This window comes from Vigna umbellata, chromosome 1 (assembly GCF_029865625.1).
Source record: "Vigna umbellata cultivar VRB3 chromosome 1, Vumbellata_1.0, whole genome shotgun sequence".
Lineage (NCBI taxonomy): Eukaryota > Viridiplantae > Streptophyta > Magnoliopsida > Fabales > Fabaceae > Vigna > Vigna umbellata.
In genome coordinates, this window is record NC_142165.1 from 18,929,170 (window position 1) to 18,955,452 (window position 26,283).

Genomic DNA, 26,283 nt, shown 5'->3' on the forward strand with positions numbered 1-26,283 from the left:
CAAAGAATTAGGATATAAATAAATTGGTTGAATTAATTAACAAAAAATAATAACTAAATTACATTATAGTCCATACACTAAAAAAATAATCAAATAACAACTAATTTTAGAGACCAAAATTATTAATCAATATATTGACCCACTTAGATACCATTTTATAAACTAAAAATTATTTGTATCTAAAATAGTCTCTCATATGAATAAAAACTTATAATTGATTTGTAAATTAAAGTTTAAATTTGTCCCTAATATTAACGACATATATTTTAACTATTTATTATTAGTTGATTCTAAATTAGTATCTAATTTGAAGACTAATACACTAATGTATTAAATAATTATAGGTGAATCTATAAAGTTTTAAAATAACTTTTTAGTAATTGAAGAATATATTTGAGAGGATAGAAAAGGAAAAAAAATGAATAGAAAGTAATCGCAAAGTAATTTATTTGAATTAAAGAAAAGAGTGAAAAATAAAGAAAAGAAAATGTTTGGTGAATGATTTGATTAATATAATAAATTTTAAAAAATTATAAAATAACATATTTATAAAATGGTTAATTTATTCTTATTATTTTAAACTAATTTCAACTAATTATTTTTATTTTATTATTATTATTATTATTATTTATTTTCTTTTTATCTTTATTTTAATATTATATAGATTTATTATTGTTATGCACATTTATTTTATTATTATTATTTATTATTTTATTAACAGTATTATGGTATAAATTAATTATGTTATTTAATATAATATTCTGTTATATTACATAATATAATTGATTAAGTTAAAACATTACTGATTACTAATTATATTTACACTACAACATAATTCATTATCATGTTATGTTTTAAGTCAAAATTGTAAAATGTTATCTTCAAGTTGGTTCTCTTCAAATTTCTGTTCAGAAGAGAAGGGTGGCTTGAATGTGCTTAAGTCATATTTTTATCATTAGACCGTATAAGAATTTTCAATACTTTTCCACATCACATTTTATTAACACATTTGTTGCGTCCATTAACACATTTTCCACATCACATTTTCCTAACTTAATGAAAGTTTAAAAATAATGAGCAATTTATTTAGGTAAAGTGAACTACCAAGTTAACAACTAATCTAGCTTACAAAATATTCTAGTTTAAACAATAAATTAGTCTGGTTTTAAGGCTAATTTTATTGACTTTAAGGCTAAACTCATTTTTTTTTCCTTACTTAAGCAACTAGTTCTCTACAGGGGAGGTTTTAATCATAAGCCAACTAAAAAATATGTTAAGTTCTTAAATTTATACTCAAAGGGATTATGTTTTATTTTATATATATATATATATATATATATATATATATATATATATATATATATATATATATATATATATATATATATATATATATATATGAATGGAAATAAACTTAAGAAACATATAATTTATGTAATTTTTTTGACTGAAAATTTTCAATATTTAAACTAGAAATAATAGAATGGTTTCATTTATAGATGTAAATGAAAAATTTGATTTGTTAGTGAACAGTGATAGTGCAATTTGGGATTTGTGAGAAATCTAATTGTGAGTTTAAGTTTCACATTGGATAAAAATGAGAAAGTAGAACATTATATAAAGATGATTGACTCATCAACTCATTGCCTTAAGGTTTTGTGTAGAGAGTGGTGTCAATGTTTTATATGATTGGACTCATATCTCATTGGTGTTTGTATCTCTCAAGTGAATCTCCTCCATGATAGACTCAACAATGATATCAGATCTTCCATTAAGATGATATTTGTGTTTATATTTCTGTAGCCATATACAGTTTAAAGTTTCTTAATTTTTTTTGAAGATTTTTCATGATGATATAGTTTAGTTATGTTTCATAAAGTATAATTTTTATGATTAAAGAATCTTTGTCCAATTTTCATTAGAAACTATAATAACTTAATGAGTTCAATATTTATACGTGTTTAGTATTAATTGACTCTTGGTAATGAGGTTATATTAATATTTATACTTGTTTAGTATTAATTGACTCTTGGTAATGAGATTAATGTGCAATTGTCTGTCGTTAAATTTAGTTCACAAAAAAAATGGAAAAGATTATATATCAAATTTTCATTACAAATCCACACAACTATTTTGTTTACATGGTTACACTTTAACCTTGTAACTGCTTTATATTCAATTCACTGGTGAACATTAATTTTCTATTTGAGATTTAATAGAATAATTAATGTAGCAATAATTGTCATGAAATCTTGAAATATTCAATTTAATAATACAGAAATATGCCTTCTTTTACTCAATTAATATAATACATCAAATTTTACATTACTTTTATAAAATTTCAGCTTATATGCATTTTTTATTTTTTCAGGGAGTAAACACTTTAACATGGTGAATTTAATTTGACCATTTCCATTTTATTTGGAGATCTATATAAAATTTTATTGAGATTTTGAGAGATAAAAGATTTTTTGAATTCAAATGACATTATCATGATGATAATATTGGAAATGATTTAGCCATTATATGTTTACTTTGATGTTATTCATTATGCCTTTTAGTTGTTTATATTATCACTTGAGGATAATGTATTTTTATTTTTAATTTTAGGTTAGTCACATAGCAACACTAATGTAATTTTTGATAGATATTTTATAAGAATATGCACTTTTGCCATATATTGGGGTATACTATATTCTACAATCATTGATGATGTAATTCAGTCTATATTAGGAATTTTAATTACAAAGTTATCTTAAAATAAATTGGTTGAATTAATCTGAACTCACTTTATTTTTCATTTTTCTACCCTTTCACTATTTTTCATCAAGTTCAAAAGAACTGAAACTGCAAAATCACGTGTGCTCAACACTGATATAATCATTACTGTCACCATTCCACACTAAAAATTAGCAGCACAGATATTACATATTAGCAAAAAAAAAACAAGAAAAACCTAATCCATATAACAGTTCTACACGTTTAATATTTTTACGGCAAATTTTCTTAATTATTCTATCCCTTCTATCATTATACTAAAAAGATAAGTAAAATAAATAAAAAACGAAACATACAAACAACAAGACCCTATCATTATCATATGTACCACCAAAACATTACCTGTTGCCTATATTTAAATTAATTTCAACTGTCAATTTAGTGTCAAATCATTGTAATATATTTCTATAAAATTAATTTTAATCATTTTTAAAATAGATGAAAAAAACTTGATTATTTATTAGCACTGTTATACGCTGACTAAAATTTTGGGGTGAAAAAAGCTTGAAATAGAATTTTGGAATTTAACACACAATTTTATATATATATATATATATATATATATATATATATATATATATATATATATATATATATATATATATATATATATATATATATATATATTTATTTTATAAAACGAATTTTAGGACAGTGTGGCTTTTTTATCCTCTTAAAGTCACTAGTACAGGAAACGGAAATGGCACCGGTTAATTTCGTTTATAGCACCGGTTCTGCAACCGAGGCATATAGAGACAAGATAAAAAGGATAAGTTTAATGCCTCGGTTGCGAACCGAGTCAAAAAGAGATTGGTTTTCGCCTCAGTCCTCTTTTGAACCGAGACCGTATCTTAGAAAATTCAATAAAAAAAAATTCAAAATACTGCTAAACCTGCTGGGATTCATTACAGAGCATGAAAGTTCATTACAGAGATCAAAGTTCAGATACATTACAGAGCATATAACAAAAGCCACTGGGATGAAAGAATTCATGTTGTTCATTACAAAGCATATAACAAATGGAAACAAAATCAGAAAATAGAATCCGAAAATCATTACAAAGCATCAAAGTTCAGATACATCAAAAAATCAGAAAATAATAGTTCAAATACATTACAGAGCATATAACAAATGGAAAAAAATCAAAGAAACCAAGGATTCATACTTTTGAAACCCAGCCTCAAACCCCATTTCCTAGTTTCTGAAAATCGTCAACGGCAAGCGGCTCCCGACAGCAAGCGGCAAGCGGCTCCCGACGGCAAGCGGCGAGCGCGAAGCGGCTCCCGACGGCAAGCGACAAGTGAGTGCTAGGCCAGCGACTCCACCACTGGCACGGGATCTGGATCTGGATCTGGATCTGGATCGGCCACCGCTTGCTCTTCACTCGAGAGGCGATGCAGTCGCAGGCGAGGTGGAAGCCGCACTCGAAGCCATCGCACACGACGAGGTGGTGGTGGCTCCCGATGGCGGTGAGGCGAAAGGTGGCGTGGAGAAGGAAGAAGAAAGCTATCGATGCTCGAGGAGGAAGAAAAAACCTTATTTGGGTGGCGTGAGAAGATGAAGATGGTGGTCGCGGCGTGGTTGAACGGCGGTGCTTGCGGCGCTGATGATAGGGTTTGGTGGAGAGGAGAAATCGGAGGGAGGGAGGCAAAGATGAGAGCGAGAGCGCGAGATATGAGAGCGAGAGTCTGAGAGGTTTTGCGAGAGGAGAGGTTTTGCGGGAAGAAGAATAGTGAAAGTGAATAAAGTTTTGAACTTTAACCCTCAAACCCAGCAATCGAGGCAAATATAGGTCTCGGTTAATTTCCAACTGGTGTAGTATACTCTTTTCAAAAGCGGGTTTAAAAGAACCGAGGCATATAGTGTCTCCAAAATTACATTTCTGCCACCGCGTTTTTATATGTCTCGGGTTTTCAAAAACCGAGGCATAATACGCGATTTAAAAACCCTATTTTTTACTAGTGAGACCTTCATAATTACAATAAAAATATTTAATATTTAGATTAGAACTATTTTTATTTATTGTTAAAATATATAATTTTTTATTATTAGTAATTTCACATTAAAAAATAGATATTAGAGTTGATAGATATGTTAAAATAATGAGACTGAATATTATAAAGTTAAAATAATTTGATAATATAAATAGAATTTTTTAAACTCGTTTTATTATCTAAAACATTCGTCTTTTTTCTAAAACTTTCTCTTGAATTTTTTATCTTTTTTCTAACTTTTCTAACTCCTGAGTCATTTCTTTGATGATCAGGAGGTGCCTAATCGACCACGAAAGCGAGGTCTACGTTTCTATCTAATCAGTTTCTAGTTTTGAGCAAGTAAGTGTCGACTCTTTTTTTCTTTCGCTTTTATGTTTATATAATGTATTGTGATCTTCTATCGCATGTGTGTTTTGATCTCTTTTCCTAGTTTTTTGTTGATCAGAGGTTCTAAGGACTCTCTTTGATCTCATTTATGTGATTTGTAGACATTTCTAGAGTTCATTAAGCTCTAAGCAATGTTTGAGAGCAATGCTAGTTGTGATAACTCTCTTAGAGGTAAGGGAAGCTAGTATTATCTTTTGATAATTCAATGTTTGAGTATGAAAATATGTTTAGTTATTTATGAAATTGATTCATGTTACTGAGTTTGAAATGTTTTTGGAATGTAGATTCTTAATTGAATGATGTTGGTATACTTTACTGGTTTGATTTGGAATTGAATCGGGTTTTGAATGCTGTTATTGAGATGTAAAATGATGTCAAATATGTTATAATATTAAGGAGAAGTGGTTGTTGGAAAAACTGACATAATCACGAACAAAATTTCCTGAGGCGTGTAGAGTCACTGTCCTTAAGGACTTATCCGCGGTGTATTGCGCAAGTCCCCCAGGATACAACAGGAACTTCTCAGAATATCTCTGAGGATCTCAGAACTAGCAAGGAACTCTAAAGAGAGTATAAGAATAAACCCAGAATAATTTTAGAAGAGGAAAAGAAGAAAGGAAAAGGAGAGAAGACTGACTTGGGATGTTTTTGGAATGGGAGAAAAACTCTCTATTTATAGAGTTAGGAAAGAATAAAATCAATAAAAGCCATTAAATATTTTGCCGTTGGAGCACTTAATAAAATTAATACGAACGTTGTTGGCAATTAAAGTTTTGACCGTTATAATCCAACGTTTTCTTTTGCAATAATCTAACATTATTACAACAGTGGTTTGCCATATTTATGAGTCATTTATAGGCATAAAATGGGATATTGATAGGTGGAAATTTGAAATACAGGTTATAGGAGTAAACTGAATTTCTGGTGTTGTTCTAAGGTCATTTTAGACTGGTTGAGACCTTGAGATTTGATAAATCTGGTATAGAAGTCGGTGGTTAATTATTGAGGGTGTTTTAACATGGGTTTTAACATGGTTCATTTAAGGAGTTTTGAAGAGTGAAATCTTGAATTACTCGGTCAATGTTGTTATGGATAGTTTGGGGTAAGTGGTTAGGTTCTTTCTAACTGGTGTAGGCTCTTATATGACTAAATTTTGGATTGGAAGAATGAAAACTGAGATTAGGTAGTCTAGAACGGTCCAATTGGTTTGGGAAATTAAAAAGACAAGGAAGAAATTGAAACCAAAGAGAGATGTGTGCCATTTACCAAGGATTTTGACAGTTGCTTCGCTTTCCCTTTGTATAAACACCTCCATTTTGCATATCATTTCCCTCTTTAACCCCAAAATGAGAGAAACACAATTGATGAAGATTGAGACCCAAGGAAGAGAAGGGACAACTTCCTAACATCCAAAGCAACTTCCAAAAAGGTCTCTCACAATCATTGTAAGTGAAGCTAAAGTGTGTGAATGAGAGAATGAGTCAAACCCTTACGAAAGACATGAATAAATATCGCATTTTGACAACTCAACATCATCATCGCTCGAAGCAATGTCAACACCGTTGAGTGCCATTGAATAAAATGTGAAAGGGGAGCTTTTGTCAAACCACTGCCCAACACACTAAGACCACCGCTCGACGCTCCTTCTAGTGGCCTCAGCTATCGAGCTCTTGGATCGCCCAACAAGAGGTGCTCAACATCTGAGTTTCTTTCATTGACTTTGCAACACTATACAAGATTTTCGATGACACCAACACGAGTACTTGTCTAAAATCCTTCTTTTAATTTCCAATCATATTTCCTTTAAGTCTAGCTTGTTATCCTCATGTATAGTTGCTTCATATTTATTTATATCAAACACTCAAGAGAAAGTTAAAAGTAAAACAAGTACAATAATACTTAAAACATAACAAATAATAAACACGAGATAAAATTGAGGTTTAGATAAGATAAAAGTTAAAAAGATTTTATTTTATTAAAAAAAATAAAAATAAAAGGTTTAAATCAATTATGAAGCACTAGTGCAAATCAAATTAAAGAAAAAAAAATGAAAGTTTATGTATTAACCCCACCCAAGTTTTGAAAGTTCGGAAGGACGACCTGGGACGACTTGGGAGGATGACCTGATTGGATGGACTTGGAAGGATGGCCTATGACGGCCTGGGAGGACGGTCTGAGTGGACGACCTTTGAAGGACGGCCTGAGAGAACGTCCTAAGAAGACGACCTAGTTGGACAGACTTGGAAGGACGACCTAAAAGGATGACTTGGGTGGATGGCCTAAATGGTGCTTGGTACCACGGCAGACTATACAGTACACACCGGTTAGATTTGGTAATGAGAAGGATAATGGTACGAGTATATTTGTCTCTTTTCTTTCAGTATATTATTTGTAATTCTCCTTTTAACCAGCATATAGCTTGAGTTCAAATGAAACATTAATATAATGAACAAAACAATTCTTATATGAGAAAAAAGTGATAAAGATAAAAAATTTGGATATTTTAAAATTCAACATGTTAAAAGTTGTGTCCTTAACATAAGTAACTAATTTAATCAAACGATTAATATTAAAGGAATTTAAAAAATTTAAATGAAGTTATTGAATTAAAAATACTAACTAATGTTTTTTGGAACAAGAATTCATTGATTAAAATATTATGGGCCTAAAAACATATTCGTACATTTATTTCAAAATTACAAAATGTTAAATATAAATTTATTGAAAATTCTTGTTTAAATTACATTCTTCTCAGAGATGTGAAAATTGCAATGTTCTTTTTTTCTTTTTTTTTTTCTTATGTTAAATATTTCACTATCTTCATATATTAGAGTGTCGGATACTTTGCTTTCTCTTTTTCATTTAATTACAATTTTATTATATTTTCTTCTTAAAGAATTAGGTAAATGCTACCTAATGTCTGGTTAAGGAGTTAAAAGAGAAAGTTTCTTTTATGCACAACAATAAACTGATGCAAGATTTCTACCCTATTTTTAGTATAATTTATAATAAAAAAACAAGCATCTTAAAAAGTGTAAGCACCGGTTTTGAAAAAGACACAATAGAGTTAGTAAAACAATATTTTTTATACTTGCATTACCAAATGTGAAACTATTATATTACTCCCTTTCATGAGTAAAAATGAACCCTCACTTTGTCTAACAAATAGAAATATTTTTTTCCTAAAATTTCATTAATTTTTTACTAAAACTTATTACCATTTTTTTTAATATTGTGTCCTTCAAGATGCAACGGTCTTAAAGAAGCAATTTTCAAATTTTCACTAAAAGATTATTAAGTTTCTATCAAACATTATTGGTAAAATATGCTTTACATTACTATCTCTAATAAACACAACTTTTACACTAGCTCCTTTGTATTTAAATGCACATATTTAACAAATAAAAGTGTATTACATCCTAGTTTGGGAGAAGGCAAAGGCTACAATGTTGTAACACATAGTGGAAGTAGTTGTCGTTATCGTTCATGTGAGATGACTATAGAAGATTATGTGGATGATGATTGAAAAGTCAGAGAACAGAAAAGAGTGAAAATGGAAATGGGGCAAAACCATCATGGTAATCGCAAAGACTTTTTTTCTGTGTTTTCATTTTTTTAATTGTTGCCCAAAGATTTTGTTTGCTAGATTATAATAAGTAACGACTTCTTCATTTTTACGAAAATTAATTAGCATGCTATAAATAAGTAAAACTAATATATATATATATATATATATATATATATATATATATATTATAAAACGTTTAGTTAGGTGTGAGTCTCAGTCTCATGCATATATTTTATCTTATCCTTTGAAAATTGGGACAGTTTCAGATTGGATTTACTCAATCACAGAATATTCTGCATAATCTTTGAGTTGAATTATATCAAATTAAACCACAAATTATCTTATATAATGAATACTCTAAACAAAGTATATAGAAGAAATAGGATAAAAAACGAGAAAGAAAAAAACAAAGATATTTTTTATTATTGAAATGGTTATTAAAAGATGCCATTACACATACTAAAAATATTTTAAAAGAGAAGATGTGTTGATTTATGAATCTTTAATAATAAAGCTAATTACCAACTTAAAAAAATATATTTGAAGTATATATATATATATATATATATATATATATATGATATAAATCAGGATAGTTATAATTACAAAATGTTTAATAATTTAATTACAAATATTTGATTAGTTTAATTATAAAAGATTAATTATTGATTGGTTTAATTTCAGAAGAATAATTTAGATTTTATCACACATTTGCAGTGTAAAGCGTGAGATTAATGAATGCTTAGTTTGGTTTGAAAATCATCAAAAAGAATTTGATGTAGTCATTTGGTGAAGATGTCATCGATTTGGAGGTGAGAAAGGACATGAAGAACTCGTGTCTGATCATGTGATACCTTTTTCTGAACAACGTGAATATCAATTTCAATATGTTTTTTGTGTTGATGCTACACAAGATTACCAAATAGAAAAATGATCTAACAATATCATAATATAACATTAGGTCGGTTCCTAACAACTTGGCTCCAATGCACCTGTTCCAATGAGCTTAGCATCCATAAGCTTAGTTCCCAATACTCTAGCACTTATGAGCTCGACATCTAAAGAGCCTGTAAGTTAAGTCTGGTTGTGTAATAGTCCGGCATCATAATCGAACTAGAAACATACACAGCCTTGCCAACTTATGTTACAGCCTGGCAAGGCCCTTATAAATCCATTTATGCTCAGCAGATAGGTGTTCATTCCTCTTTTAGAGCCCTTTCTCCATGTGAATGCTTTCAAAAATTATTTCAATTTCTTTTTTGCATTCTCTTCCATTTTCAGGGTTCTTAAGTCCTCTTCCAATTTCCATGCGTTTTACAATCCAAGATAGTATTCACATTAACTACAACCATAGTCTGACATGCCTTCAAAATGTTGGACATCTCAACCAATTTGATACAATTCTACTCGGAACCTCTGCTCGGTTTTGCCAACGAAAGGGTCTACACCAAAGGCTATATAGAATTGCTCACCACCGTTGGAATGCTAGAAGTTCATTGCATTGTAATGGTACGATACCTCATAATGGAGGCAAATACATCATACAACATTGTGATAAAACATAAAACAATGAATAGGCTTAGAGTTGTTGTGTCCACTCCGCACATGGCAATGATGTTCCCAATGGAGGATCACTCAACTAGCATCACCGTCAAAACAAACCCAAAAGAGGTGAGCACTTGCTACGTGATGAGCCTAAAAGTATAACCATACGTGCCCCCTACAAGATCGTCAGACACCAACTTTTCACCTCGGGTGACAACGATAAAGCAGCGTATCTCACTACAAATAGAGTCATAACTTGGCGAACAATGTAACTACATCAGCAAGTACTTGTAGGTCACTCACGAAGAAGCATGCTCAGACACTAAAGGTTAAGGCTACATCCAAAGCATTTTCAAAAACTATAACCACCAAATAATCATTTTAGATAAGAAGATAGACAGGGATTAGAATAACCTTATTTTAAAATGGTATTCATGTGGATACACATCCTTAGACTCATTATAAAGCACATAATGTTTAAATATGTTCTTCGACTAATCAAGTTTCTAATAGCATAAAGCTGGAGGGAAATTGTGAATGGTATCCATGAATAAACTAATAACACATGCAACTAAGTAACAATATCCCATGCCAAATGTGCAAGCAAGTGTCTCGGACATGGAATGGCAAAGTGTAAGTAGTACAATCATTCTAAAAATGAAAATGACTTACAAATGGAGTAATAACATATTTGATCATCAAATCAACAACTTTAGCAAGCCCATATATGTAATACTAACAACCTAAAAATGAAATAAATAAAAGGAAGAACAAATAGCATGATAAGAACACAATAGAAGATCCACAATAGAGAGTTAAAATTGTAATGAATTAACTTACATCCACTGCCTTCAAAATTGTTTGTAAATAAATCTTGCTCACATTCTCAAATTGTACAAAGTCTGCATAAGTCAACAACACATAACAAAGCATTGCCTAAATCGGCAGCACCAAGCAAATCATGCCTAAGTCAACAACACCAAGGAACGTCTACCTAAGTCGGTAACATCGAATATAAGCTTACCTCAGACAACAGCATGAAGTGAAGTCTGCCTGAGTTAGATGCACCAAGCAAAGCATGCCTAAGCCAACAACACTAAGCATAAGCCAATACCTAAGACGGTAGCACGAAGTGAAGCCTGCCTAAGTCGGCAGCACCAAGCAAAGTCTGCATAAGCCAACAATATTCATACAACAAAGATCGCTAAGATGAGATGGCAACAAAGTCCGCCAATCCGCCTGCATGATGAAAGACGTCCACACACAATTTCGCCAAACAGTCAGGTCGCCTGCAAACCTTAAAGCCTTCTACGACGCACAACATGTTTAGTTGCAGTTTCAAAAAACCATCCTCGTACTTTGATCAAACTTTTGAGCTTGAGAGACTTATGTACATACTCGACCCGACAAATATGCAAGTGATGCGACCCAATAAAACTCATTCGACTTTATTGACCTAAAATGGTTGGAAGATGTTTTTTGAGATATATTATTCGTGTAAATATTTATATATTAATAGTATATGTGACCAAATCTCAATAATTTGATTACTCTTTAATACCATATAGTTATAGAATATATGATATATTTGGTAAGGCGTCACATTGTCATTATTATTTCGCTAATTACCATATATACGGTAAGTCATTATATTTATTGATATTATTTGATATTCTTTTTATATTACCATTTTTATCACTTGAGTAACTGGACCTAGAAACCCATAAATACACATGGTATTTCACAAATAAATATACACTTTTTCATAATCATTTTCTTTTACTCACAAAGATCTGATTCTCTTAGTGACTTGAATGTTAGAGAATCTTTTACAAATTACTTAAATGTTTGAAAATCTTTTACAAAAACAATTTTATTATGTATTCTATACCTTATGAATATATATCATAATTTTTCAATTTACTTAGATTTTACCACCTATTCAAATATCCATGTTCCAAATTTTAATAAAACAAATTCAAAATTACCAAAATCATATTATTTTAAACATTTACGCATATCACACTATTTTTTTTTAGTTCAATTTCAAAGAAACTGAATTCTAAACTTATTATTTTATATAAATTATTTCTTTGAAAGTAAAATTGCAGTTCAAAATTTAATTGTCTTCCAACTTATTTTTCATATTTTTGTTATTTTAAAATTGGACTTCTAGAAAATTAAGTTCTGGCTAAAAGAAATGTATTATTTATATAAATATTTAATACAAAATGTTTAGTGAAAAAATGGCAGTAATTAGAAGGGGAAAAGATGATACAGTTACAGTAGATGAGGTCCTTAGTATTGCTTTTTTAAGTTTTGTTGGTTCTGTGCCCTTTTGACAGAGGCAGTGTATAATTCTGAAACATGCATCCCCCGAGAGTCCCGCGCTCCTAACAGTGGGACCCACCACTTTTTCCATCTTCTTCCATTTCTCTTCACTTGTCATTCAACTTCACTGTTCTTCGCATCTTCCCCGTGCATTACCTTTTTTTATACGACTTCTATACACAACTCATGCTCTCTTCATCCACCTAATATCTATTTTAGGTTAAATATGCTTTTTAGATTTAAATTTTATACAAAATTAAAATGGTTAAATTACTCGGATGTTCTTCATATTCTAATAGAAATCTTAATTTGTTTATTTTTTTCAACTATTTTAATTGGATTCTCAATATAAAAAAAATGTGATACAATTTGATTTTTTTCATTAGAACTAATACATTAACTTACGTGTCAATATATGATTTTTTTATTTTTTATTTTATTTTTATCGAAAGAAAATTGTCATATTAAATAAAGATTCTATGTAATAGAGATAATATAACGTGAGAGTGAAAATTCTCAATTCATATTTGAATTTTATTCATTTTACTTCCAATTTTTTAAAAATTTGATAATATTATTTTTTTCACTTTAGTTCTAATTTTTTAAAATCTAAACAATTTCATCGTTTTCTAAAATTTATTAATATTATTATTTTTAAATTAACTCTAATATTTATATAGAAATTATTAATATATAAATATTTGAAACAAAATATAAATAAAGTTAAATATAAAATATAAATTTAATATTATTAAAATATTTAATAAAAATATTAATTTTAAAGAAAATATTACTATACATTTATATAAAAATTAAATGTGATCTTAATTCAAAGAGTGGAAAAACTATCGTTTAAAAGGAAAAAGTTAAAACTAAAATGAGACGAAATATAAATAAATAATTAAATTAAATTCTTTTACATGACATTTCCTAACGTGACATGGTTACTGCTACGTCACAACATCTCTACCATATAATATGATCTTGTTTGATATGTGGCAAATTCTTGTTTTTATAAAAAATTAAAGACAAATTAAAACTAAAAGATGAATTGAGATTAAATATTAAGAACATTCAATGAATTTAATCAATTATAATTTATTTTTTAAATTTTTAGTTCACATATTTAAAAATAAATAAATATAATTATTATAATTCTAACCATGTTATTTTTTTAATGTGTTAAAAGGTTCATCAGGTTGATATTTAAGTTAAAAGATATCAAATATAAACCGTTCAAACGTTTAAAAAGAATAATTAATGCAGTTAAATTTAAAAGATTATATATATATATATATATATATATATATTTATTTATTTATTTATTTTTAAAATTTGAAAATTAAAATATATTAAAATTTAAAAAATAATAATTTCGTGAGTTAAAGTTTAAACATTAAAAACATCTTCAATAGGCATCTCCATTTTATATGCAGGGTTTGTGTTTATTATATAGTGTGTGTTTGTATTTATTATGTGTCATCACGCGGTCTTATGTGAAAAATTTAACACACTTTTCCTACATACATCCGTGATAGGCTTTCATTAGGTGATTTGATGGTCTTCATAATAAAAAGTGCTTAACACATTAGTGTTATTATGCTAAAAATGTAATTCATTTTTAACTAAGTTGACATGCTGTAATTCATTCATCACTTGTCATATGTTAAAAATGTATTAAAAATAAAAGTAAAAAAATATAGAAATCAAACTAAACTTATTAAATTATACAAGCCTAATAATACTAATTTAATTTAGTGCTTTTAGAATATGATTTTGTATTACTTGATTCAATATTATATATTACCACGCACGCACACTGCATGTACCTTTATTTTAAAAAAAAATTTCAAATAATTTCGAGTATTACTGTTATAAATAATACTCTCGTTCTTGAATAATCAGCTGTCCTTTTTATTAACACACTCAAATAATTAACTGTAGAATAGATAAGGTGGCTGATTATTATGATATGAAGAGACTTGGGCTAAATTACTTTACGAAGAATATAAACATAATAATCTATTACAATTGGTTATCACATTTATAATCGATTGTTTCAGTTAGAAAATCGTTTTTTTATGATTTTTAAAAATAATTAATTATCAACTGTGATAATTAATTATTTTAAAAAAATTAAAAAAATTAAATTTTTATTTGACATCTTATCTTGTATGTTGTTTGGTTTTTTTCCTTATTATTTTACTTTTGATTAATGAAAATGTAATAATAATTTAAGGCTTATTTAATAATATGAATGAAATTTTTTAGAAAGTTTTACGCATGATATGTAGGTTTTTAAGTATGGTTTGAAAAATTATACAAAAAAGATTCTTAATAAATGTTTGTAGAAGCTCATTTTAGGGGTTATTTGACATTCTAATGATCATTCATTTTTAAGTAAAGATGAGAGTAATGTGGTGAGAGTAGCAGAAGATCTTAGTATAAGAGTCTTTATCTTTGCTAATGGACGTTTTAAGGGACCAATCTTGTGTGATAGTTTAGAATGAACCAATTGTTTCATTACTACAAGTATACAACCCGTCATAGTTCAATAAAATGATATAATATAATAGTTTTAGGAATTTTATGTTTTTTTTTATTTTTATATTACCTTATGTATATATCTTTGTCTATTTGTATTACTTTTTAAATGATCACTCTAAATTATGTTCACGTAGGAGAATGTCTTCTAATTGATCGATGCGAACCAAACAATAATAATGACATAAGGTTTCATTTCTATATATATATATATATATATATATATATATATATATATATATATATATATATATATATATAAAAGTATTTAGCTTTAGAAATCTAAAACTATTAAAATCTTATTTTAATAGTTTTATACCCACTGTTGTTATAGAATATTACTTTACAAAGGGGTAGTAGTATAACTTTTTATTATTATAATGTTATATTCGTTGTTCATTGTTTTAATGTTAATTTCTTTTTTTTTCCTGATTTTTTCTCTTTTTCTGTCCATTATATCTTTACTATCTATATGAAAAATATTTTATATATTTATATTTATAATCAAATATTTTTAATTCGATTAAATAACATTAAATAGTTTTAGAACTAATTTAGAAATTAAAAAATATGTGGGTTCTTAAAATTATAAAATATATTTTTTCAAAAGGAAACATATAAGTTTATAACAAAAATATTTAAAATGACCTCTACTTTTAAACAATTTTGTGAATTTTTTTTTAACAGAAACTGTGTTCAAATTTCTAATATTAAAATATGCAGAGATTATTTTCGGAAATTAATTTATATTTTCTTATAATCATATTTCTAAAAAGAACAAACCAAAACGACCAATCTTATGAAAAAATATTGAAAATACCTTATTATTTAAAAAAAATTAAAAGAAAATATGAGTAGTAACTATTTTTTCAAATTACTAAAGTGTAAAGCATGACTTTATAACATGAATTTAAAGCATATATAAAAAAGAAAACATTCAAGTAGTCACCGGGAATCCATTGAAAAATGGTGTGTGATTAAGAAAAGACTTTACAAATTTTGCTACGAATTATGTGACAGTTACATTAGTACTACAGATTGGTCAAATCCATCACATCACATATAATCGAAAGTTACCATCATTTTTAATATTTTTGCGTAAAATTCTACTGTTAATAATTCATCATTTCTTATTTTAACAATTTTAAAATCATCATATTTAAACATGTATCTAAGATCTTAAAAATACAGTATAAAATCATATTATATAATATTTACATATTGACAATATTACAGTTCAGTTCTGAAAGAGAAAAGGTACAATTATAGTCAAACGACCTTACAATAATACTTCAGAATTTAAAATTTTACTAAGCCAAAGTCTAGATCGAACGATTTCCAAAACTAAGCTTAAACAGAACGAGTATACAAAACACAGTATCTACAACTACCGAACGGTCTATGGTTCGGCCTTAACCTCCACTTCTTCCATAGCCTCTTCCAGCAATTCTTCTCCTTCTGCTCACATCCAAAGGATAATCATTGCAATAGAAAACGACAACAGAAAGTACAAACCAGACAAGACAAGAAATAGGATAAACTTATGTAATTTAATTAATTCAATACAACATATAATTCATATCAATCCACCAATCATACATTAATGCATGCAATGAACGACCAATTGACTCTGATTGTCCGGACTATATGAATTCTGTATAGCTACGACGTTTTTGCACTTGGGTGATGTAGTAACTGGGATGTCTCAACAGCCGCCACTCGAGGTTAGTCCGTTCTTACATCGCCCATCTTAACCTTATGGACTAGGACCTCCTGTTATTCTCACACATGATTTACTCCTCTCTACTTGAGAATGAGTAATCATAGAATAACAGGATAAACGCCACCTTAGCATGACCACATTCATACTTTACCATTCCATAACAAATCCCGAGATATTCCTCTCTAGAATACTCTTTCATATCCATACCATTCAAATTACATAATACTTTAAAGTCATCATACTTCACATTACATTCCTCATTCATCATGATTAATCATCAACATAGTCATACCAATTCCAGAAAACAATATCCCATCTTAGAAGCAAAACCGAACGAGAGAATATTGTTTAGATTATTATAATCGAACGGTCCATACGAGACAAGACTAACTATAAGCCTAAGACTTATAATAATAGTAAGGAAAGACTACGGGATACGCAACAACTTTGACCGAGAGGTCTTTACTAGACAGAATTCAAGGAAAGTGTGTAATACTATATAACACATATAATTAAACATAATGGAAGATGATGAAAGTTTGTTATTTGAAACCTAAGAGTTTAAATCAAACACTACCAACTAGACCAAACACTTTGTTTGATGTCAAACACTAATGAGACCGAGCACCTGGTCTATGATCGAGCACTATTGAGACCGAGCACCTGGTCTATGACCGAGCACTACAGAACTTATTCAATGAAAGAATATATTCTAATTATAATTACATATGACTTATTTTCAACAAGGACAAATATCATATTTAAGAATTTAGGTATTATTGAATATCTTAACGAAGCTGATTTAAAAAGTGCAAAGGAGAGACTATACATAGACCGAACGCTCATTTACATATATAATAATATAAAACTGATCGATCATTAACTAAATTTTCTACAGAAGAAGAATTTAGTTTAGACCGAACACTCAAAGGAAAACCGAACGGTCAATAATGACTCTCGGTGTCAAACAAAGGATTATGCAGAAAGCTGCAGATTTAAGATCAACGCCCTATAACAACACAGTTCACATTATTTGTAATGCATACACTCACATATACAAATCATGTCGTAACATCAATACTTCATATTCACTCAAAGATCAAACAAACATACAACCATTCAGAACAAGAATCATAATCAAATTATATAAGCTTCCCTTACCTCTTAAGCTTAGCAGTACGCCCACAATTTGTATAGGATAATCCACCACTAGAAATCTTACACTCCTACGATCACGATTTATGAAACTAAATCAAACAAAAGACCAGAAGTGTGCTCAGAATGAGATGGCAAACTCATGCAACCAGAAACTCGGTTTGCATGTGACAAAAAACAACAATGTTGAGAGAGGGATGAACTTACCAGCAGCTTGATTGGTGCAAAGTGAAGCTCTCGGCACCAAGAATACTCAGATGTGGTCTGATTGAAGATTGGAAGAAGAAAAGGGTAAGATTTTGTAGAAAGAAGAAGATTGTAGAGAGAAGGAGGAGAAAATGAAGAACTCAGAAGATTTGGGAAAGAATGATGCATGCAGAAAAGTGACACGAATTTTAAAAACTTTAATTTATAAACTATCGTCAAAACCGATCGGTCATTCAACTGCTCACACCTGTCTTTCACTTTCTAATTTTCACTAACACCTAGCTTCCACATAGAGTTTTTAAGAGTTATGACCGTGTCAATAAGGAAAAAATAATTGAAAATTGAATAAAGAAGCAACGATTTTTTGTGTTATCTTTATCATACCGTTAATTATTACACTACTTATGTTAATATACATTTTGTTTTGTTCTAAAACCTAAATATAAAATAAGGATAAAAGTTGATCTTTGTAAATAGTAATATTGGTCAAACATGTACTATCAGGTTTTACAAGAAAAGCAATATAAAATAAAAAAAATGTTATACTATTATGGGTCTAACTCAATCTGCTAATATATTTAAAGAGTTATTATTAATACTTCAAACTTTTTATTTGAATTTGTGTATTGGACGATGACATGTTAACAATTTTTTTACAATTTTTTAATAATAAACTATGTGTCACTATTTTACTTGTCTATATATTTGAAACGAATCAGTCACAAACTACCAAATAAGTTATTGTCAAAAAGTTGTAAAAAAAATTGTTAAAAAAATATTTTTCTTATGTATTATCGTGAATATAATTAATATCTTGCTCTGTGCAATATAGTAAGTATTTTTCAGTTAAAAACTAGTTCAGAACTAATAATAATAATAAGTAGTTAAACATTTAGTATTTTAAGTTAGTAAAAAATTAATTTAGACTCTATTTTATAAATTAATTATAATTATTTATTAATAATAAATATTATTTTTCATACCAATAACTTTTTGTTTATAAAATAGTTTCTAATTTAGTAAATATAATAATTAATTATTTTTTCGTTTTAAATTTAATTGTTATTTAATGATTTTTTTTTGTAATGTGGTGTGTGATTACTATTCAATCCATTAAACTAATAATAAAAAGAAAATAAAAATGTCTAACATATTTTTGAAGAAACAAGTATGCAAACATATTGTTTAAAATATTTATAATAAAATCTAGATACGAAAAACAACAAAAATTACAAAATACTATAGCACTTCATTGGAATTTAACACTATATTGAGAAATGTAACCTCTTCTACAAAAAGTAATTATTTAAATAGATGAATGAAGATGTCTTTTCAGTTTGTTTTGTCACTCTTAATAGTGAATATTTATACAACACGATTTCATAATTTTCTAAATATTAATCTTCATAGATGTTGTTTGACTCTATTATTTAATACCACGTTAAGATAATTTTTAAGAATAAGATTCTTATAAAAAAATCACTTCGAAGTACATGTTTGTTTGATTAAACAAACTACTCCTTTTTCTAAAAAGCCAATTATTAAATCCTTTAAAATCGTACAAGTGGTGGTACAATGTTGGATAAAATATACTAATCGAATGTACATTGAAAATAATATTCTTATATTTAAAGATTTAAATACAAGAGCTGGACAAATTTGTATTTATAAATATTGTTAAAATCTATCATAATTTTGACAGAAAAATATTTGCATTATCTGAATATGGATATAGATGTAGATCATTCTCATTTTTTAAACAAAAATAAGATTATAAATATTTACTCAATCTTATTCTATTTTAAATTACTAAGTTATGTTTATTTTTTTTTATTAAATAGCCTACAGTGTTTCATATCTATTTAAATTCACGAAATTTTAGAAATGATTACTGTAATGTATTCTAATTTATTTTAATAGTTTTTCAGTTAACTTATCCTTTTAAATCATGAGCAGTAATCGCCTTGTTCTTTCCTAAAGAACATTGAAAAGATGTGGATGTGATAACGTACTAAAAAAAGGCCTGTCAGTGATCGACATGAAGGAATACACATTAATAAAAAAATATCTTGGCCACTATAAGATAATTATCTGAACAAAAGCTGTAGTTTATATTTAAATTAAATTATTTTTAACTTTGAAATTTGAAGTTTAATTAATTCTTAAATTATCATGCACGCACTAAAGTTTTTGGCTTTAAAATTGGAGGAGGTGTGAAGATGGAAATAAAACTATGTTTCGTAGGAGTGAAAAAGAAGAGAAACGTAATTGTAGAAAACGGTAAAAAATATATTATTGTTTTTTACTTATATCTATATTTAATTAATTTTATCAAATTACTTCAAATAAAAAGTTATTGGTATGAATTTTCTTACTTTACGAAACAACTATATATTAAACTTTATTTACTATTTATATTTTTTTTACTTTTTTCTTTTCACAAAACAAAATAATAGTTGCTCATAGAAGAATTAAGAATATATATATATATATATATATATATATATATATATATATATATATATAATTATTGAGTATACATAATAGTTTTATATTATTTCAAAATTAAAATTAGGGATAATTTAAATTTTTTTTAGTTTCTATACATATTTTAAAGATAAAACTATGAAAAACTTTTAAGTTCTAAAGAGGATAATACAATATTGAGTTTAATTATCTCGTTAGATTTGAAGTTGAAATATTAGAGTTGTATATGGAAACAAAATCTTTTTTTTAGTAATTAATTGAGATACTTGTTTTTCATATATTTCACATAGTTTAAGAATTTAAACCTAAAATAAAATAAATGTATTTATCTTTCTCTTTTAATATTTATATGTCTTTTAAAAACAAAATTGATACAAAATCTTCAAATTCTAAAACAAACAATATTTTAAATGTAAAAAAATGTTATTTTAACATAATTCATGTCAAAACCTATATAGTAAAGATAATGATACGAAATTTCACTATTTTAAATCAACTTCAATTTTTTTTTTCTTTTCAATAAGAAAAATTGATTAGATAAAAGGTGAAGAGCTCATTATTGTAATCACCTAAGTATTTTCAATCGTAAAAAAATGACTCAGGAGAATGGAAGAAAGAATTCAGAGAATGAATTTTAAAGAGATAATCAATGTTTTAAATGATAAGACATATTTACAAACTTATGTTTATATTATTGAATATTTTTACATTAAAATAATTAATTTTATTATTTTAAAATATTTGTTTATTTTTTAAAAGTTTTTACAAATTTTGTAAATGTACTATTAAATTTTAATAAAACAAGTCACACTAAAAGGAAAATTATAAATTATAAATATTTATATAAATTTATAAATATTAAAATTTTATTTTTATATTATATTAAATACTCATAAAATTATAATTTATTATTTAAACTTGATCATTATCATTTATTTTTAACCTCTTTTTTGTTCCGACTCAATGATGTCTGTAAATTTGCTTTGAAGTTGTTCAAATTGGGTCATGGGATTTTTATCTGGTCAGCCTAATTCAAACATTGCTTCAAGAATGTAAGTACAACTTTTTTTAGTCTTACCTTGTCTCCATCATTGAGAAGAAGACGTTTTAAGTTATGAAACACGTTTTACAAAGCTGTCCTTTTTACTTTTGCAGTAAAACAAACATAAGAGAAACTGAAAATGAGAAAATAATTCTACTCCTACCTTTACTTAGGATGAAACAAAAGACAACAAAAAAACAGAAGGTAATGGCTCAATTTATTTGTGTTTATCTTTTAACTACAAGTAGATTTACTTTTTTTATTATATATTTGAATAATCTGTATACTTAAAGGAAATTAATTTTGTATTTTTATAAATAAACTTTATCTATTTATTAAATAAGTGATTATTTTTAAAACTGTTTCTTTCGTAAATATTTTTTTTAAGTTTAAAAAGTCAGAATTTAATATTTGTAACTTTTTTCTTTATTTTTTTTGTAGAATTAAAAAAAATATTAAGGAATTTAGTAAAGTTTCATAATATTTACAGTATAAATTTCACAAAATATAAAGAATGCTGATAACAATAATAATAAAACTCGCCTCATCCTTATGTAAAAACATCAGAGTTACACTTACATAAGCATGAAATCGTTATATATTTTTATTATTTATAAAAAAATAATTTATTTTTATTTTTATTTGATTAAACACTTGTATTTTATTTATATTTTCAACTACCTTTTTATTTAATTTCCCTTGGTTATTTCCAAACATGGCAAAAGAAAAATTTATTCCATCCAAAACCAAATGAGCAGTAAACAAATAATTAATTAATTCCTAGAAATGTTTGATAATTATGATATTGGCTTTTGGTCTATCACATCGCCTTCTGTATCAGTGTGTCTGAGCTGTTAATGTCATGTCACTCACAACGTAATGTTTTGACGTTTAGTTTTTCCCCTCCATAAGCTTTTGAAAAAAGGAGGCTACATGAGCCCTTTTAAGTCAAATAACTATTACACTTAATTTTACTTCACATCATCAGTGCTTTTTAATACTTTCACATCTTTATTATTAAACTATATATATATATATATATATATATATATATATATATATATATATATAAGTGGATGTTTAAAAAGGTTATAAACACTTGAACAAATAATAAAATAATTTTTTTTTAAATTAATATTAGTTTATAAAAATCTTTATTATTAATATTTAAAATAAATTTTTAACTTATAATAAACTAATTTTAAAGTTGTAAAAAAGTTTAACTTTGGTTTTCAATTTTAAAATATTTATTATTTGAAAAATGTAGTTAGTATTAGGTCTTGTTAAGTTGTGTATCCTTAGAAATTCTCATAGATAATTTATTTGATGAAAATATTTAGGATAAATAGTTAATTTAACATAAGTATTGATATATTTTACTTTTTAGTACAATGTATTGTTTTAGTGTAAAACTTTTAGTATTGGTAATTTTAATTAAATTCCGTTAACGGTTGAGTGTATTTGATCATTGATAATTGTTGTCGCAACCGGAATCGCGACGGGACGACGATCCAAAAAGAAACGGGTTTTAAAAAGAGATTTGGAGTCGCCACCATAGTTTATTATGGAAAACTATGGAAAAACCTCAAAACGATAAAGCACGGTCCACGAAAACCAAAGATTGGGTTCGGGAGTCGGTTACGCGTGGGGAAGGTGGTAGCACCCCACAACGCCTGCCCTAAGGCAGTATCTTTAACTAAATGCACGAATATGATGTGGTTTTTCAAAATGTTTAATTATCCCCTAAAATAAAATTCTAAATAAACAAAACATATTTTTTAGTTTTTTGGGCCCGACAAGGATTGACCTTGCTCCTACGTATTCTCATTCAAAATGAGAAATCAGGGTTACGTAGTTCTAGCTAAAAGATTGTTTGTTGTTTGGAAAAACAGATGTTTTTAATTTTTGGAGATTTTATATGTTTTTAATATTTTCGAGAAAAAGAAGGTAATGAGTACTAGGCCGACGCGAACGGTCGCACGAGTACTCATACTTTTAAAATGATATTTAAATATTTTTAATTATTTTTGAAAAGAGAGATAACGATATTAAGCACTAGGCCGATGCGAACGATCACACGAGCACTCATACCGTTATCTACTTATTTAGGAAAACTTAAGGGTATTGAGTGCTAGGCTGATGCGGACGATCGCACGAGCACTCATACCGTTATTTACTTATTTAGGAAGACTTGAGAGTATTGAGTGCTAGGCTGATGCGGGCGATCGCACGAGCACTCGTACCCTCGTTTAATATTACGTAAATAAGAGAGAAAAAGTATTGAACACTAGGACGATGCGAACGATCACACGAGTGTTCAACCTTTAAACGTATTTTTGAAATTTTATTTAAGAAAAGAAGAAAAAGGTTTTTAGCACAAGGACGACGCGAGCGGTCACACGTGTACTTAACCTTCAAAACCTAATTTTTATGTAAATTTATTTAAGGAAGAAGAAAAAGGTTTTTAGCACAAGGAAGACGCGAGCGGTCACACGTGTACTTAAACCTTTAAAACATATTTTTGTAAATTTATTTAAGGAAAGAAGAAGAGGTTTTTAGCACAAGGACGACGCGAGCGGTCACACGTGTGCTTAAACCTTTAAAACTTTTCTTGTAAATTCTTTTTATTTAAACTATCAATATTGTATTATTAAATATATATTTTAGGATAAGTGAATGTTTAAAATAAATAAATAGAACAAAATAAAATAAGACAATAAAGAAAAATAAATAAACAAAAAAAAGAAAGGGGAAAGGCTGGACGGACGTTGAGAAATTGAAGCTGTGACGAACGCTCGTTATTGAATGACGAACGAACGTTCAACAATGGAAGCTTAAAGACGAACGCTCATTGTTTGAAACTACAAACGGACGTTCAAAAAGGGAACCATAAGGACGAACGTTCATTATTGACAGGACGAACGGTCGTTCAAAAATGGAAGCTTAAGGACGAACGTTCGTTATTGACATGACGAACGGTCATTCAAAAATGGAAGCGTAAGGACGAACGTTCGTTAATGACATGACGAACGGACGTTCAGATATGGAAGCTTAAGGACGAAGGTTCGTTGGGGAATATAAAGGACGAACGTCGGTAACTAAGGCTGAATGACGAATGCTCGTTGATAGAGGATGAACGAACGTTGTGAATGTAGGCTGAATAACGAGCGTTCGTTGGGTGATACGACGAACGTACGTTGAGTACAGGAAGGTAGATGACGAGCGTTCAATGGATGATGTGACGAACGGACGCTGAGAAGAGGAGGCTAGTCTACGAGCGCTCGTTGGGGATGAGCGTACGTTGGGTAGATGAGGTGAGATGACGAACGACGAGCGCTCGTTTGCACGAGCGTTCGTTGGGAAGATGAGGCTGGATGATGAACGACGAGCGCTCATTTGGACGAGCGTTCGTTGGGAAGATGAGGCTGGATGATGAACGTTCGTTTGGGACGAGCGTTCGTTAGGAGGATATGGGCTGGATGACGAACGAATGACGAGCGCTCGTTTGGGACGAGCGTTCGTTGGGCAGATTAGGCTGGATAACAAACGCTCGTTATGGACGAGCGTTCGTTGGGAAGATGAGGAGGGATGACGAACGAATGACGAGCGCTCGTTTGGGACGAGCGTTCGTTGGGCAGATTAGTCTGGATGACGAACGCTTGGGAATGATGAGGAGGGATGAAGAACGAATGACGAGCGCTCGTTTGGGACGAGCGTTCGTTGGGCAGATTAGGCTGGATGACGAACGCTCGTTATGGACGAGCGTTCGTTGGGAATGATGAGGAGGGATGACGAACGTTTGAAAAACAAAGGTTCCCGGACGTACGCTCAATTTTGGGCCTGGCCCAATTGAATGGTTTCTAACCTAGAATTTTCTAGGGGTTTAGGAGGTTCACTCTCATTCACTCCTTCCCCAGCTTGCTTCTTCTCTGACCCCATGTCCCAAGCTCTGCACCACGAACTCATCACCACATCTGCCATATCCGGCCACCGTCACCTCAACCAAAATAAACCTTGGCCTCGCCGGCGACACCTCGCGCCACCAGCACCACCGTCAGCCAAGACACCACCGTCTCCACTTCTCTCTCTTCGAAAACCAGAGATTCTCAGGGATGGTTTTCCTCCGTCTTCATCTCCAATCCGCTCGTGCTATCATCATCCATCAACATCAACCTCACCATTGCTAAAACCTCCACGACGAACACGATCACTGTCACGATAATGTCCCTCCTCGTGCCTATACTCATCCACCTCCTCGGCCACCTCCACGGCCACCAAATTCCTTCTCAACAGCTCCATGCGGGACTCAATACCCTCGCGCCACTGCTTCCTTGCTCTTGTCTGCACTCTCCGACACCGGCAATCCCAGGGAGGGGTTCGTCTCCGCCAGTTCAAATACAAGGGCCGCCGCTTCTCGTCGAGCTCTCCGCTTTTCACTACCGAGACCGCTCTCCGTTTTTTGATTGTATAATGGGTTTGATTTTGGTTTGTTGAGATTGGCCGTGAGCATGGGAGTTAGAAC